Source organism: Podarcis melisellensis (assembly GCF_964234715.1).
Source record: "Podarcis melisellensis genome assembly, chromosome: 11".
Classification (NCBI taxonomy): Eukaryota; Metazoa; Chordata; class Lepidosauria; order Squamata; family Lacertidae; genus Podarcis; species Podarcis melisellensis.
Genome location: NC_138543.1, coordinates 47,943,169 through 47,958,411, shown reverse-complemented (window position 1 = coordinate 47,958,411; position 15,243 = coordinate 47,943,169).

The window sequence follows — 15,243 nt, the reverse complement described above, 5'->3', positions numbered from 1 at the left end:
TGCAGTTCAAAACACTTCACGTTAAAATGCTACTGCTGCTGAATTTTGCTTTCCAGCTTTCCTTTTTATAAAACACAAGAGTAACTGGATTTTGCACAAAAAGATTACCTGAGTTCAAAACACAGGGTTATGCTGCCCCCAGCTCTCAGTTGGTTGGCAGCTGTTGCTACTTAGTAAGGAAGGGAAACGGGACAGAATCCTGCGTAAAAAGAAGAAGAAGAAACAATAACTTGCTGCAAACAGCTTAATCATTCCTTTGGCAATCCGGCAACTGACCCAAAATCAACCCCGTTAGGATGGAGTATATTGAATGCTCCCTGCTGTTGGGAATGGAAACATGCAGTGGAGAGTCATTAAACCTGAATAAACTGACCCAAAGTTCAACAAGCATGCAATCTGAAGGACGAGAGATAAGGAGCTGGAACAACTCAGAGGAAACAAGGACATCAGGCAGCAGAAAGAGCGCAGTTCGGCAAGACACTTCAGGAAGGAAGATTCGACATATGCAGGAGCAAGTTTTATTGAGCATGGTGGGTCGTATTTCTAGCTAAACATGCATAAGATCACACTGTTCGTTTCCCAGAAATAGAAATATCTGACACTTTCATTCACTGGGCATTAAGTCAATAATTTGATTTCATTTATTATATTTCCACACCTCTTTTAATTCAAAGGAATCCCAAAGCAGCTTACAAACAATAAATAATAATAACATCTCAAGTACAGCATAAATCATACAGAACAATTAACAAATCATCAGCGGAACAATCACAGCCTATAAAACACTGTTAACAAAGCAGCAACACTCAACACCTTTGCCCCCCCCAACAATATTAACAAAATAGGAAACAAAAATTAATCTAAGCCCTGTTTAGTTCTCCGCAGCCCCATGACTCATTTACTTCCACTCTGTTCAGTTTATTAAAATACACATGCACATAATGCCTGATTTGATTTGATTTATTATATTTCTAATTTCAATATTCAGTGTTCTTCAGTATTTCAGTAGTGATCACTGCTGGACAGAGAAGCATTAGGAGTATTCCAGTATTCAAACAGCACCATCTTTTGGTTCTCTCTGTAATATCATATATTTAATTTTGAGAGAGGGTGGACGAGTACAGTATTTTCAAGCACAGCTGCACCAGGAATCATCTCCCCCGGTCTACCTGATTTAATTTATTTCGGGGATGGGGAACCTGCAGACTTCCAGATGTTGTTGGACCTCCTATCATCCCTATTGGCCAAGGCTGCTGGAAGTCATAGTCCTACAAACATCTGGAGAACTATGGGTTCTCCATCCCTGATTCATTTCATAGGAGCCTCCTCTGTCGCATAATGGTTGGAGCAAAACCTGGGAAATATCATATACAGTGGTATCTCGGGTTAAGTACTTAGTTCATTCTGGAGGTCTGTACTTAACCTGAAACTGTTCTTAACCTGAAGCACCACTTTAGCTAATGGGGCCTCCTGCTGCTGCTGTGCTGCCAAAGCACGATTTCTGTTCTCATCCTGAAGCACTATTTCTGGGTTAGCGGAGGCTGTAACCTGAAGCGTATGTAACCTTAAGCATATGTAACCCGAGGTACCACTGTATTTAACTTCAGAGTGGCAAGGCTAGTGGAAAGGCTGGTTTCAAATCCCCATTTAACCATGATGCTCACTGCATGACTTGGGGACACACACCCTTCCACACAGCCTTAACTGTGGGTTGTCGTGTGGATAAATTAGGAGGAAGCATGTGTACAAAACCAGAGTTCCTTGGAGGAAGGGTGGTATTAAAAATGCAACCCCTTGGCTCATAGGAAGAACCTATAAAGTAGCCTTACATTCCCCTAGTTCACATGTAACAGTAAACCATGGTTTCTAAAACTTCAGACCACTGTCTTCCTCCTTATGAAGGTACTCAGAGAAGCCAATACAGTGGTACCTCGGGTTACATACGCTTCAGGTTACATACGCTTCAGGTTACAGACTCCGCTAACCCAGAAATAGTGCTTCAGGTTAAGAACTTTGCTTCAGGATGAGGACAAAAATTGTGCTCCGGTGGCGCAGCAGCAGCAGGAGACCCCATTAGCTAAAGTGGTGCTTCAGGTTAAGAACAGTTTCAGGTTAAGAACGGACCTCCGGAATGAATTAAGTACTTAACCCGAGGTACCACTGTAGTTAGAATTAAGGCAACAATTATTCATATAACTGAAGCTATAAAATATAGAATACAACAGTTGCAATAAAAAGTAGAAAACTTGTCAATAAATGCTATTTAACACTTAAACAGCAACAGAATTAGCAGTCTAGTGATATGTGAACAAGCTTCAACAAGCTCCCAGTCTTCCTCCCACACAACCATGAAGAGGATTCTGCCAAATTTAGTTTTCATTTTTAAAGGATTGTGGCTCAGCATTCTACTCAAACCAGAGCTTCTGATTGAAAGCAAACTCTGACTAGTTTAATAAGCCATCTCCATCGTGCATCCCATGCTCTGTTCTCTCCTACTCACACATTCCCTTCCAATGTATATAAGAACTTTCAACTGTTTAAAGTTCCTTTCTAATAATAAATCGGTCAGTAGTAGGTGCTTGTTTGGAGCCATCCTTTTGTCTGATTTTAATCTCCTTTGGACGCCAATAATAGTTGCTGGCTTGCCCCTGCTGAGTAGCTGAACCCTTCTGTTCTCTCAGAAGGAATCAGTGACACAAGCCAAAGCTGGGGATTTCTTAGGCAAAGGTAAACAGGAAAGGATCTTGTTCTTTTAATTGAACTAATCTAATTAAGGAACAGCAAGGGACATTAGGGGATTGCCAAAAAAAATCAGCAGAAGGCACATTCTCTCTCCCTCCCCCTGTTAACCCTTCAGTTATCTGCTAAGTACTACAAACAGATTCAATAGCAAGGATTCCTTTGCAGTGGTAGCTTGGTTTATGAACTTAATCCGTTCTGGAAGTCTGTTCTTAAACCAAAGCATTCTTAAACCAAGGCATGCTTTCCCATAGCAGACTCAATTTACAAATGGAACACACTCAACAGGAAGCAGAACATGTTCTGCTTCCAAGGCAAAGTTCACAAACCAAAACACCTACTTCCAGGTTTGCAGTGTTCTTAATCCAAGTTGTTCATAAGCTAAGTTGTTCTTAAACCAAGGTACTACTGTACTACAAATAATCTAGACAATTCTTATAAAAACCAGAATAGGAGCTGAAACGGCCGGAGTTGCATGCCACCCCAGTCTCCAACCAGTGTGAGATTCCAGGTCTTTACCCAAAGTCCATCTTTCCTTTTGGAAATAAGGCACAGCGGAGACTGTGGTGTCTTTATGATATATAGTTTATTTACACCTGTGGGTTAAACCACAGAGCCTAGGACTTGCAGATCAGAAGGTCGGCAGTTCGAATCCCCGCGACGGGGTGAGCTCCCGTTGCTCGGTCCCTGCTCCTGCCAACCTAGCAGTTCGAAAGCACGTCAAAGTGCAAGTAGATAAATAGGTACCGCTCCGGCGGGAAGGTAAACAGTGTTTCCGTGCACTGCTCTGGTTCACCAGAAGCGGCTTAGTCATGCTGGCCACATGACCCGGAAGCTGTATGCCGGCTCCCTTGGCCAATAAAGCGAGATGAGCGCCGCAACCCCAGAGTCGGTCACGACTGGACCTAATGGTCAGGGGTCCCTTTACCTTTACCTTACAACCTCAGCCTATGATGGAGCGCTTCAAAGCATTAACACCCCAGGTTGGTCTTGTTTGCCTCATACCCCACAGCCTTGGATTTGAGCAGAAATCAGCCATGCCTTTCCCCCCTGCCTTTTCCAGCCCACAGCTTTTGAAATCATCTTCTAACTCACATTACACACATTTTCCAACTCTAAACTCTGGCTTTTGTCCATGACAAAATGAGTGGGGCCCTTCCTCAGAGCTGGAGGAGGGCCCCCACTCATTTGCAGTCCAGTACTGAGCCCTCTCTCCTTAGCTTCCTTAATGGCTCATTACCTTCCCTTTCTTTTCTTAATGGCTCATCTCCCAGGCGATTACCTCATGAAGAAGTTGGCCTGGCTTATTTTCTTTACCCTTGCTGGATCCAGGGGTTCTGGAGGCTTGATTAAATTCTAACACTTACTGAGTCTAGGAATTTAGAAATGTCTAGCACCCACAAACTCATAACAATATTCATAATTAGTGGGTGCTCGTCTTTGTTTGTTTGTTTAAAAAGAATGACAAGCTGCCTAGTCTAAAATCTGCTGTACACAATAAAAAATTAAGTAAAATGCAGCTCAGATTTGTTTTTAAGAAAAAGACAAATGGACATTAAATATACATTAAAACACAAGTAAAATCAGTGGGGGGGAAAGTAAAATGAATCTAGTCAATATATTTCTGGGCTGGCTTCATTGATTTTTTTTTTAAGGTTTTCAGCAGGTGACTGAAACAACATAGTGAGGGCCCCTCCTGCCTAGTGTCAATAGGCAGGGAGTTCCCAAGTACCATGTCTGCCACACTAAAATACTGGCTCCTTACAAACGCAGAACAGACATCTGAAGGCAGCCCTATTTAGGGAAGTTTTTAAAGTTTGATGTTTTATCGTGTTTTTAATATTCTGTTGGGAGCCGCCCAGAGTGGCTGGGGAAACCCATCCAGATAGGTAGAGTATTATTATTATTATTATTATTATTATTATTATTATTATTATTATTATTTGACACTTGTGAAAGTGTAACCTGGTCCCAAGCTCTTAAGTACAGCACTGTCACTGAAAGCACCTAGACTTCTTGGAGGCACATGGAGTGCCTGCTGATATATTAACTATTTAGTCTTTCGTTTAGTCATTCATTCATTTATTTATCAACCCATGTTAATGCTGTGTGTGACCCTATCGGATCATTAATGACCTTGTGACAGGTGCCTGTGTTCCGGTAGCCTCCCAATGGGATGTCTCCAATGCATTATACATGGGATCACCTTTGAAAACAGAACTGAAACTCCACCTGGTTCAGGGCTTCACCATCTGCATGGGCTTCCGGTCCATTTCTGGGGGCCAATTAAAAGTGCTTGTATTAACCTTTAAAGCCCTAAATTGTTTGGGGCCAGGTTATCTGGAAGATCACCTCCTCATGTATATCCATGCCCAGACCTTGAGGTCTTCATTGGAAGCCCTTTTCTAGGTTCCCTTGACCAAAGAAGTGAGTTGGGTGGATACTAAGGAGAAGGCCTTTTTGGCGATGGTGCCCAAACTGCAGAAGATTTGGCAAACAGCAAGCTCAAAAGGAGCCATGTTGGGGAGGGGGAGCCTTTACTGCAGTCAACTAGGCCATGACTATCATCCACTTTCTTTGGAAGTTTCTCCAGAGGATGATGTCATGGAGATGATACCAGGAAAAGGACTTTGCCAAGGAATCACAAATGCTGGCGATGCTGAGGAGCAACCATGGGATAAGACAACAGTGGTACCTCGGGTTACATACACTTCAGGTTACATACTCTTCAGGTTACAGACTCCGCTAACCCAGAAATAGTGCTTCAGGTTAAGAACTTTGCTTCAGGATGAGAGCAGAAATCGGGCTCTGGTGGCGGGGCAGCAGCAGGAGGCCCCATGAGCTAAAGTGGTGCTTCAGGGTAAGAACAGTTTCAGGTTAAGTACGGACCTCTGGAATGAATTAAGTTCTTAACCTGAGGTACCACTGTATTTTACTCATGCCTTCATTCTGAGCTTCCTATAAGCATCTCATTGGCTCCCGGGGAAAACAAGATGCACCTTCAGGGTTCTTCTTTCATTCTTAAATACACTCAAAAGTAGATTCTTTGAAGATTGTTCTGTCTAGACCATTGGTATCCTCTTTGACCTAGTGAAAACATACTGTTCTTAAAGAAAGAAGAGGCACATATGTGAACAGACGTTTTCTCTGTATGCATTTGCTTCAGACCTGCACAGATTTAGCTTGAAAGTGCCAGCACAAATCCAATATTTAACCACCTGTAGGATACGTGCTTTCTGCTCCTGATTTGTGGGACATCCTTTGTCTGATGAGACATGGTTTGGGATAGGACACACAAGCAACCTAATACATACATTGAGACACTCCCCTCTCCCTATAATGTGACATTATTGAAATATGTGTGATGACATTGTCATATTACATGTACCCCCCATACCCTTACCAGCTGCCACAGGCACAAAGGATGACAACACATCATGTATGTTCATTACAGGATCAGAAGGGTGAACTCAACATGAGGTTGCTGTCTCAAGCAACAAGTCAGCATTTGTCATCATGCCTAAGAGCCAAATTACTCATTACATTAAACTGCATGCAAATACTTGGAGGCTGTCATTCAAAGTGTGATGAAAAGAGGGTGCTGCTTAACCCTGTCCCTTCCAGCAATTTGTCCACTCAAAATCACGCCCTGGTCAGAGGCAAATGGAATGCAAAAGAACCCTTAGGTTTTGACTGTGACATGTTCATAGCTTAAAATATTACAGCTTTGTTAAACTTAATATTGCCACTAAGGGTCACTGTTGTCCAACATTTGTAGATTGTCTTCTTGTGCCAATCAAGGCTGGGCAAGTTATTCGGTGGTGAGGTTCAGGATACATCAACAATAATTATCAAAAAATCATTTGCAGGCATTAAGGGCAGTTCTCAGTTGCATGCAATATAATTAATATAATTTGCATATTAGTTTCAGGGGAAGGACTCTGGTGAGGTCTAAGATAGATAGATCTTCTGTTGGCTAGAGAGCTTTTGCTAGTTGCACCAGAATACTCTGAGGCATAACTAGGCTGCGCCCCTAACCACCTATTGCTCCCACCTAGTAAACAGCATTTAATCTCACCCTTTACTCAAGAAGCAACATCCCTTATCTCCCAGGGTCTCCATTCTCTCAAGTGGAGGAACAAGGAAGCTATCAACACTAGTCCTGTGAGGGTAAAATGGTGGAGTTGTGTGGGTTTTTTTAAAGCGTCGGTGTGGCGATAACACAGGGTCCCTGGACGTTTGACGGTCTATTGATCCCTGGGCCACCACTGTGCTCGCTTCCCCGCTGCCACCAACCCCTTACTCTCAGGTAAAACACTGAGTCCAGACAGTTGTTAAAACTGAACCAAAAAAAAAAGTTTATTTCATAAGCGTTAACAAGGTTATGGTTTCTCAGATAATATTCTGACTGATTATATCCACTGTTTGACTGACTCCTCTTAACAGATTCTCTCACTCTCCCACATCAGACTAGCCCAACCAATAGACTTATCCTCCCTCTCTCTTCTCTAACTCCAGACTGACTTCTTAACAACTCTAACTCCTCCCCTTGGGTTCCTATTGGTTAGTCACTTTAGAATTAGTTAACCCTTTCCTTATGAACCCAGTATGATGTCACACACCTAGGAGGGCAAACGCCACAGTTGGTGTCAGGGCTGACATGGGCACAGGTCAGGAAGTTCAATATTTTTTGTTGTTCAAGAAAACTGTAGACACAAAAAAGCCTCTTGGCAAGACCAGTTCCCCCTTCCCCCTCAGTACCTTCCTCCTTCAGAGCTTGCCCATGTAGGCATAAGCTATGGCGGGAAGGAGCCCTTGCTCATTGTTCTGCCACTTGCACAATTATTTTTGTGTGACCTTGGAGATAAGTGGGGAAGGGAGCCTAACGCAGTAGGACAGGCAAGCTCTTGGTGAGCTTCATGTGCTGAGTCAGAACTGCTTTCTGCCTTTGGCTCTCCCTTCTCACACATGCCTGTTGTTTCTTCAGAGGCCCACCACTCCTCCCTCTCTTCATCTTCTGACCTGAACTCAGTGTCCCACTTCCACTGCTCTGAACCTTCCTCTTCTGAGGCTCCCTTAGGGGGCTCACCACCTGGTTGCCTCCCATCCTTCCTCATCATCCAGCCAGTCCCTAACAGCCAGGTAGCAGCTAGGAGTCACTTGGAAGCCACTACCATTCAACAATACTGGGTTAGGTGGACAAATACTCTGGCCTGATATAAGGCAGCTTCCTTGCATGCTGGATAGAGATTTCAGAAGTTCAGGGTCCCATCATGATATTCTAATAGAGGCATTGCAGATCTCTGTGTGCTGCCTTTCAGCTAGTTCTACTATTTTCCTTTGCAGAAATATTAAATGGTCTTTGACCCACCCGCAACCCTGGGTTCTGGAGCACCCAGCTTGGAAATCACCAGCTAAGAGGAAATATTTCTAGTTCCATATCAGGGACCCTTCTGACATCTTACACTTGTTTTGCTAAGGAAGTCAGAGGTTTAATTCCATGCATCTCCCCAAGAGGCACGAGCTGGCAGGTGGTGGTGGGGATTTACAATAACAAACAGCCTCCTTGTTCACGCCCCCTTTGTTGGCGCTGCTGATGACCTTGAAGCCCCCACTGCAGCCGCTGCTACTTGACCCATCATCAAGCCCCAGATTCCAGCAGAAGAGAAGGCAGATGTTGCAGAAGCCGGAATGATGCCCAGTTAATGTCCATCATCGCCACACTTTTCCGAATCTCCCCGGCATGCAGGATATAAGGTTACGGTTGGCATCCTTTCTTACGGTCTTTGGAATCCGAGGGGCACAGTTCACAGAGATATTTGTCTCTAATCTCTGCCATCACGCTCACACTCAAGATGCCAAACGGCATACTTCTCTTGCCCCTCTCCACACACCACACTTTTTTCCCCAAAGAAAAAATTATTCCATAGCCCAGGATCATAAGACTGGAGTGTGAGCAGCTTCGGTGACATATAAACCGGCATGTTCCACATGTGTCAGTGGGCAGCAGGCTCTGTGGATCGGGTTTCCTCCACACCCTGAAGCAATTTCAAGTGCCAAGCATAGCTGCCCCAAGGTTCACCCCAACAGCCAGCATTGTTTTGTCTCGGCTGGAGAATGGACCAGCTGTGCTCAACACCTGTTAGCAGAAAGCTCACTGGCCCATCTCATGAAGAGGTTGAACATCCTTGTGGCATTGCAGCTCCCCCAGGGCCTTGCAGTGTCAGGATCTGACGGAGACAATGCTGCTTCCTTGATTCGCAGCATAACCAGCATGTGTTAGGTCAGGGACAGGAAACCTGCAGTCCTCCAGATGTTGCTACAACTTTGTACAATGGACAACGATTTCCATTGACCATACTGGCTGGGGCTGATGGGAGCTCGACAACATCTGGAGGTCCACAGGACTCCAAGGTCATGGGAGTCCACAATACACCTGTTCACATCCCAGAGGCATCTGCCAAGCCACTCCAAGATACAGAGTGCTGAATGCAATGGACCTTCCAATTTGCAGAGAATAAGGCTCTCAATAACTCGGGTGGCGCTGTGGGTTAAACCACAGAGCCTAGGACTTGCCGATCAGAAGGCCGGCGGTTCGAATCCCTGTGATGGGGGGAGCTCCCGTTGCTCGGTCCCAGCTCCTGCCAACCTAGCAGTTCGAAAGCACGTCAAAGTGCAAGTAGATAAATAGGTACCGCTCCAGCGGGAAGGTAAACAGTGTTTCCATGCGCTGCTCTGGTTCGCCAGAAGCGGCTTAGTCATGCTGGCCATATGACCCGGAAGCTGTACGCCGGCTCCCTAGGCTAATAAAGCGAGATGAGTGCCACAACCCCAGAGTCGGCCACGACTGGACCTAATGGTCAGGGGTCCCTTTACCCTTTACCTTTAACTACTAGTCACAGTGGCTATGTTCTACCTCCACTGTTCATGGAATACCACTTCTTGGGAATCACTAGTGGGGAAAAGTGCTGTAGCACTCAGGTCCTGCTTACAGAAATCCCATATGGCAACTGTAGGAATGTGATGCTGGAATAAATGAGTCTTTGGCCTGTTCCAGTAGTGTGTGTGTGTGTGTGTGTGTGTGTGTGTGTGTGTGAGTGTGGTTTTTATAAAAGTTGTTCATAATACAATAAGATATAGAAAATCAATGTAAATAAAAAAACCAGCTACAAAAAAGACAAATAAAATAAGTAGAATGTGGAGTCCTCTCTTGAAGGTAGTTCTTAACCCTGACCACTCACAGAAGGTAGTTAAGTAGCCTCTCACCTCCTCCTAGCTCTCACCTGGGATCCTTCTGTTCCCTTTGTAGCCTCTCACCTTGGGAGATCAACATTTCCCTGCCTCCCACCCAGAGTCCTTCACCAGCCACCTACCACCCCCATGAGTAAACAATCCTTGGACCTGCTTACTAAAGACCCCAAGTAGAAGATGCCAAAGAAAAAAGAGAAGAAAATAAAGAAGAGAGAGACAATAAAATGCAAAAGAAAAGGGAAAAAAGGTGGGGGAAGGAGAAAAGGAGAAAAGGAGAAAGGAAAAAGGAAAAAGCAAAGAACAGAATTTTTTATTTTCCATCCGCCGGTTACATAAAAAAAGATCTGATCCTATAAATATATAGGATATATCGTGTGTGTGTGTGTGTGTGTGTGTGTGTGTGTGTGTGTGTGTGTGTGTACAGTGGTACCTCGGGTTACATACGCTTCAGGTTACATACACTTCAGTTTACACACTCCGCTAACCCAGAAATAGTGCTTCAGGCACGGCAGCAGCAGGAGGCCCCATTAGCTAAAGTGGTGCTTCAGGTTAAGAACAGTTTCAGGTTAAGAACAGACCTCTGGAACGAATTAAGTACTTAACCTGAGGTACCACTGTACAGTCAAACCTTGGATCCCAAATGCCACAAACCTGGAAGTGAGTGTTCCAGTTTCCGAACGTTCTTTGGAACCCGAACCATAGACGTGGCTTCCATAGCTTCTGATTGGCTTCAGGAGCTTCCTGCAGCCAATCCGAAGCTGCGCCTTGGTTTCCAAATGTTCCATTCAACTTCCAAGGTATGACTGTATTGTATAAATATATAGGATCAGATTGTAAATCTACTACGTTGGACTTTCACATGTTGGCAGAAATGGCTTGATGGTGTGTGAAGGATGCAAAATAGGGAGTTGGAAGGCCTGACCCTGGGGACAATTTGGTTTCCAAGGAGGAGTACCAAATATTTGTCGTAAGAAAATTACAAGGGAATTGTGTGGGAAGGGACAGGAATTTATGACAGCATTTATAGTTAAGTACTGCATCCCTTCCCCTGCTACCCCTCCTCCCCAAATGACTGATCAGGCAGGCAACATTCTTTGCATAAGAAGGGCCCGCTGGATCAGGCCAATGGCCCGTCTAGATCAGTATCCTGTTCTTATGGTGGCCAGCCAGATTCCTGTGGGAAACATGGAGTACAAAAGCACTCTCCCCTCCTGTGGTTTCCAGCAATTGGTATTCAGAAGTACCGTATTTTTTGCTCTATAGGACACACCCGATCATAGTACCACCTTGTTTTAGAGGGGAGAACAAGAAAAAAAATTCTCCCCCTCTCTGTTCAGCACCCCTTCAGCGAAGCGGCAGGAAAAACGGAGCCCTTTCCATTTCTCCTCCCGCTTCGCTCCGCAGCTCTCCCTCTCTGCTGAAGCCAGGAGAGTCTTGCCGGAGGCTTCAGGCGGCTATCCCCGAAGCCTTCACAGCGCTGCGCAAGTTCCCTCTGCACTTCGGAGGCTTCACGTTGCTATCGCTGAAGCCAAGGAGCCTGCATTCGCTCCATAGGATGCACACACATTCCCCTTTAAATTTAGGAGGGGGAAAAGTGTGTCCTATAGAGCGAAAAATACAGTATTACTGCCCGTGGCCTATGGAGCAGAAGCGCAACGGGAGGGGGTCTCCAGCAACAAAATTGCCCTCCCTCCAGTTCGTGCTGGCATCACCAGTTGTTGAGATTCAAGGTGCAACTAGTGGAGTCTAGTCCATTAACGTCAATGGGGCACTGTCCCTGAGCCGGCCCACCTATGACGTGGGGTGAAGCACCTGCCTCAGGCGGCAGAATTGCAAGAGACGGCGCCCCACCCATCCTCCACTTCTGCTGCCTAGACGGAGGCACTCCAGCACGCGGCATTGCCACTCACCTTCCCCATCCGCAGGCAGAAAAGCAGAGAGAGTGGCAACACTTTGAGGAGCTTCCCGGCTCCTGCCAATTCGGCACGAGTCGGAGCATTCCTGTATACCAGTTGGCACTCAGCTCTCCCCTGGGAAGAAGCCAGTTAGCAACACTCTGATCAATGCCCGCGGCTCCTGCTGAGTTTGGCAAGGACCAGGGCATGGCGATGATGAGGCACTGTGGTGGGCCGGGTGGCAACAATTCCCAATTCACCTCAGGTGGTGAAAAGGAATGGGCTGCACTGCCCAATCAACCTCAGTCTGCTGCCCTCAGGCAGCCCGTTCCTGCCTGCCTCTTTATTTACAAAGAGTACGGGGAGGTGAATCTCGGTGTTTGTGCCTTGTCGAACCCACCAGGGAGGAGAATGGGGATAAAGTGTTGGTGCTAACCTTTAAAGCCCTAAATGGCCTTGGCCCAGTATACCTGAAGGAGCGTCTCCACCCCCATCGTTCTGCCCGGACACTGAGGTCCAGCTCCGAGGGCCTTCTGGCAGTTCCCTTGCTGCGAGAGGCAAAGCTACAGGGAACCAGGTAGAGGGCCTTCTCGGTAGTGGCGCCCACCCTGTGGAATGCCCTCCCATCAGATGTCAAAGAGATAAACAACTACCTGACATTTAGAAGACATCTGAAGGCAGTCCTGTTCAGGAAGTTTTTAATGTGTGACATTTTGATGTATTTGATGTATTTTTAATCTTTGTTGGAAGCTGCCCAGAGTGGCAGGGTACAAATAAATAATAATAATAATAATAATAATAATAATAATAATAATAATAATAATAATTAAACAAAACTTAGTTGGCTCTCCCTGTCAATGGCTCCAACTCCACCTACTCGTTGAAAGGCTCTATGGGTGAAACTACTACTGGACGGAAGTTAACTTGATGCCTGTTTGAACATTCATCAGGATGCATGATCTGCGGTACCTCAGCTATGCAAAGCAAGTGGGATTACTCATCTGAAAGTGCTACCTGGTCAAAATTTCCTTGTTCATGTAACACACCCCAGAACGTACAGTGAGAAACCTTTCCCTCAGGCTAACTTGGCACATGATGGACTGTTTAGCAGCTGTGGAAGACAGAAAGCTGGGGTTTATAAGCCTTGTTCAGAAGTGTTGCTCACGTGTGAGGAAGGGGCCTCGTGGCAACTAGCCCACTGGGATAGGCAAATATGTCAAATCTGCTTTCTCTCATCCCCCCATTTTTCCAATCTTGAGTTCAGTTCACAACATTTCCACACACAGAGATATATACAGTGCTTTTTTTCCCTTAGGGGTACTCTCATTTTGACTCAAGAAAACCACCATTTTATAGTTCAAAGCATGGGGGATTAAATACTGTAAATACAACAAAACTGACCAATCACCGTGCTAGATTCCAACTCCTACTTCACACATTAAATGCTCTCTTCTGTCTGAGACTCAGGAAACACCGCGACAGGAAACGAGGCTGCCATCAGGGGTAGCAACAGAACTGATGATTCACCGTGCTAGAGAAGACACTAGAAACATTAAAATTTTTAGTTTCTTCTCCCATTACATTCACAAAATGTTTAGGGGAATGCGTACCCCCGCGTGCCCCCAGAAAAAAGCATTTGAGATAGATAGATGATAGATAGATGATAGATAGATAGATAGATAGATAGATAGATAGATAGATGATAGATGGATAGATGGATAGATGGATAGATGAATAGATAGATGATAGATATATCTGCAGGGCTGGATTAGCCATTAAGCAAAATAAGCATGCATTTAGGACATCAAGGGAAGGGGAACACCACAGAAATTTTCCATTGCAAAATATACCATATATTTATACTACTACTACTACTACTACTAATAATAATAATAATAATAATAATAATAATAATAAAATAGTAATAATAGAGACTAATCATATAGGATTTATTGTTGTGTATATTTTGAATTAGATATATATAGTGGCACCAAAATCTTTTAAGTGCTTATGGCCTCTAAAAAATCTTAATTTGGCCCTGTATAGTGTGTGTGTGTCTGTGTGTGTGTGTGTGTTTTAGCACAAAGTTATCCTAATGTACACATTTTTGCATACAACGTATCTGTAGTGCAGTATTTATTTGGGAAATAAGCCATGAAGCACAAGGGATATGGAGGAGAGGAAGCCAATTTTCTGCTGAAGGCAATGGTCTATGGGGGGTGGTATCAAAGCATGTTTTTTTGGCTTGAAGAGTTGACAAGGGAGGTGGTGGTGGAGGAGGAGGAGATTGGCTGTGGAGGCAATTCAGGTGGGGTGATATTTGAAGCCACCCTGGGCAGAAAGAAAGGAGGAGTTGAGTGGAGTGCAAGGAGTCTTGATGAAAAATGCTTTGTCCATCCACATCTAATCTTGCCCCTTTCTAAAATTTATTTATTGGTGTGTGTTTTTCTTTTTGCAAATCTACCAAAGAGTAATAAAATAAAGGGGATTAAGGAATTTTCTCAGGATGGTGGAAGGCGTGTGTGCTATGACCCATTGATATGGCGGCACTCAACCTTCGTCTGACAGGAAATGCTCTGCATGGCAAAAATGGGGGGGTCGAGGAGGGTCAGTGAGTGTCAGTCAGTCAGTCAGTCAGTCAGTTTTATTGCACGTAGCCAAAGGCTGCCGCAATGTACACAGAATCATTCAACAATTAAAAGAAAATATGCTGGATTAATAAAAAAAAATAAAACACTTATATTATCAAAACATTACCTACTCTAAACAGAGCTATAAAAGTACCTTAATATACAGGTTAAGACATTAAACAATAAAATTTATAGGCTAAAATCATCACATGGCCACTAATATATTAAAAAATAATGTTAATTAATTCAATGTGCAATTATATTCGGAATTTGGTGATAAAGATAGAATGTAGCTTGATGTAGATAGGGTCAAATAAATTCGCTTCCTTTACAGTTGGTGGCTATCTTGGCTACATAATTTAGGGGAGTGAATGAGAAATGTCCCTATTTTCACCTGAGGAATACAGGAGGGTATGCCAGGCAATGCCTCTACTCTCGTGTTCTGCATGGTACAGCCCTATAAGGACTACATGGCTTCCCTTGGCAGTTGAAATAGTTCTCGCTTGCTCTCAATGACACTAGAGAAGGGAAGCTCCATGTTCAAAAATAACGTCTGGAAATCAGAGGAATGTTGTTAGCATTCACAAGGTGACACACTCACACAAAGAATGCCAGCCCTCTTTCTCCAAATGTAATTTGAGCCGGCCTGATAAACAGCAACCACAAGTCAATAGTGGGTTACTATTTACCACCAAGTTCCTGCATGGCGGTCACTAAGGGCTCGTGGT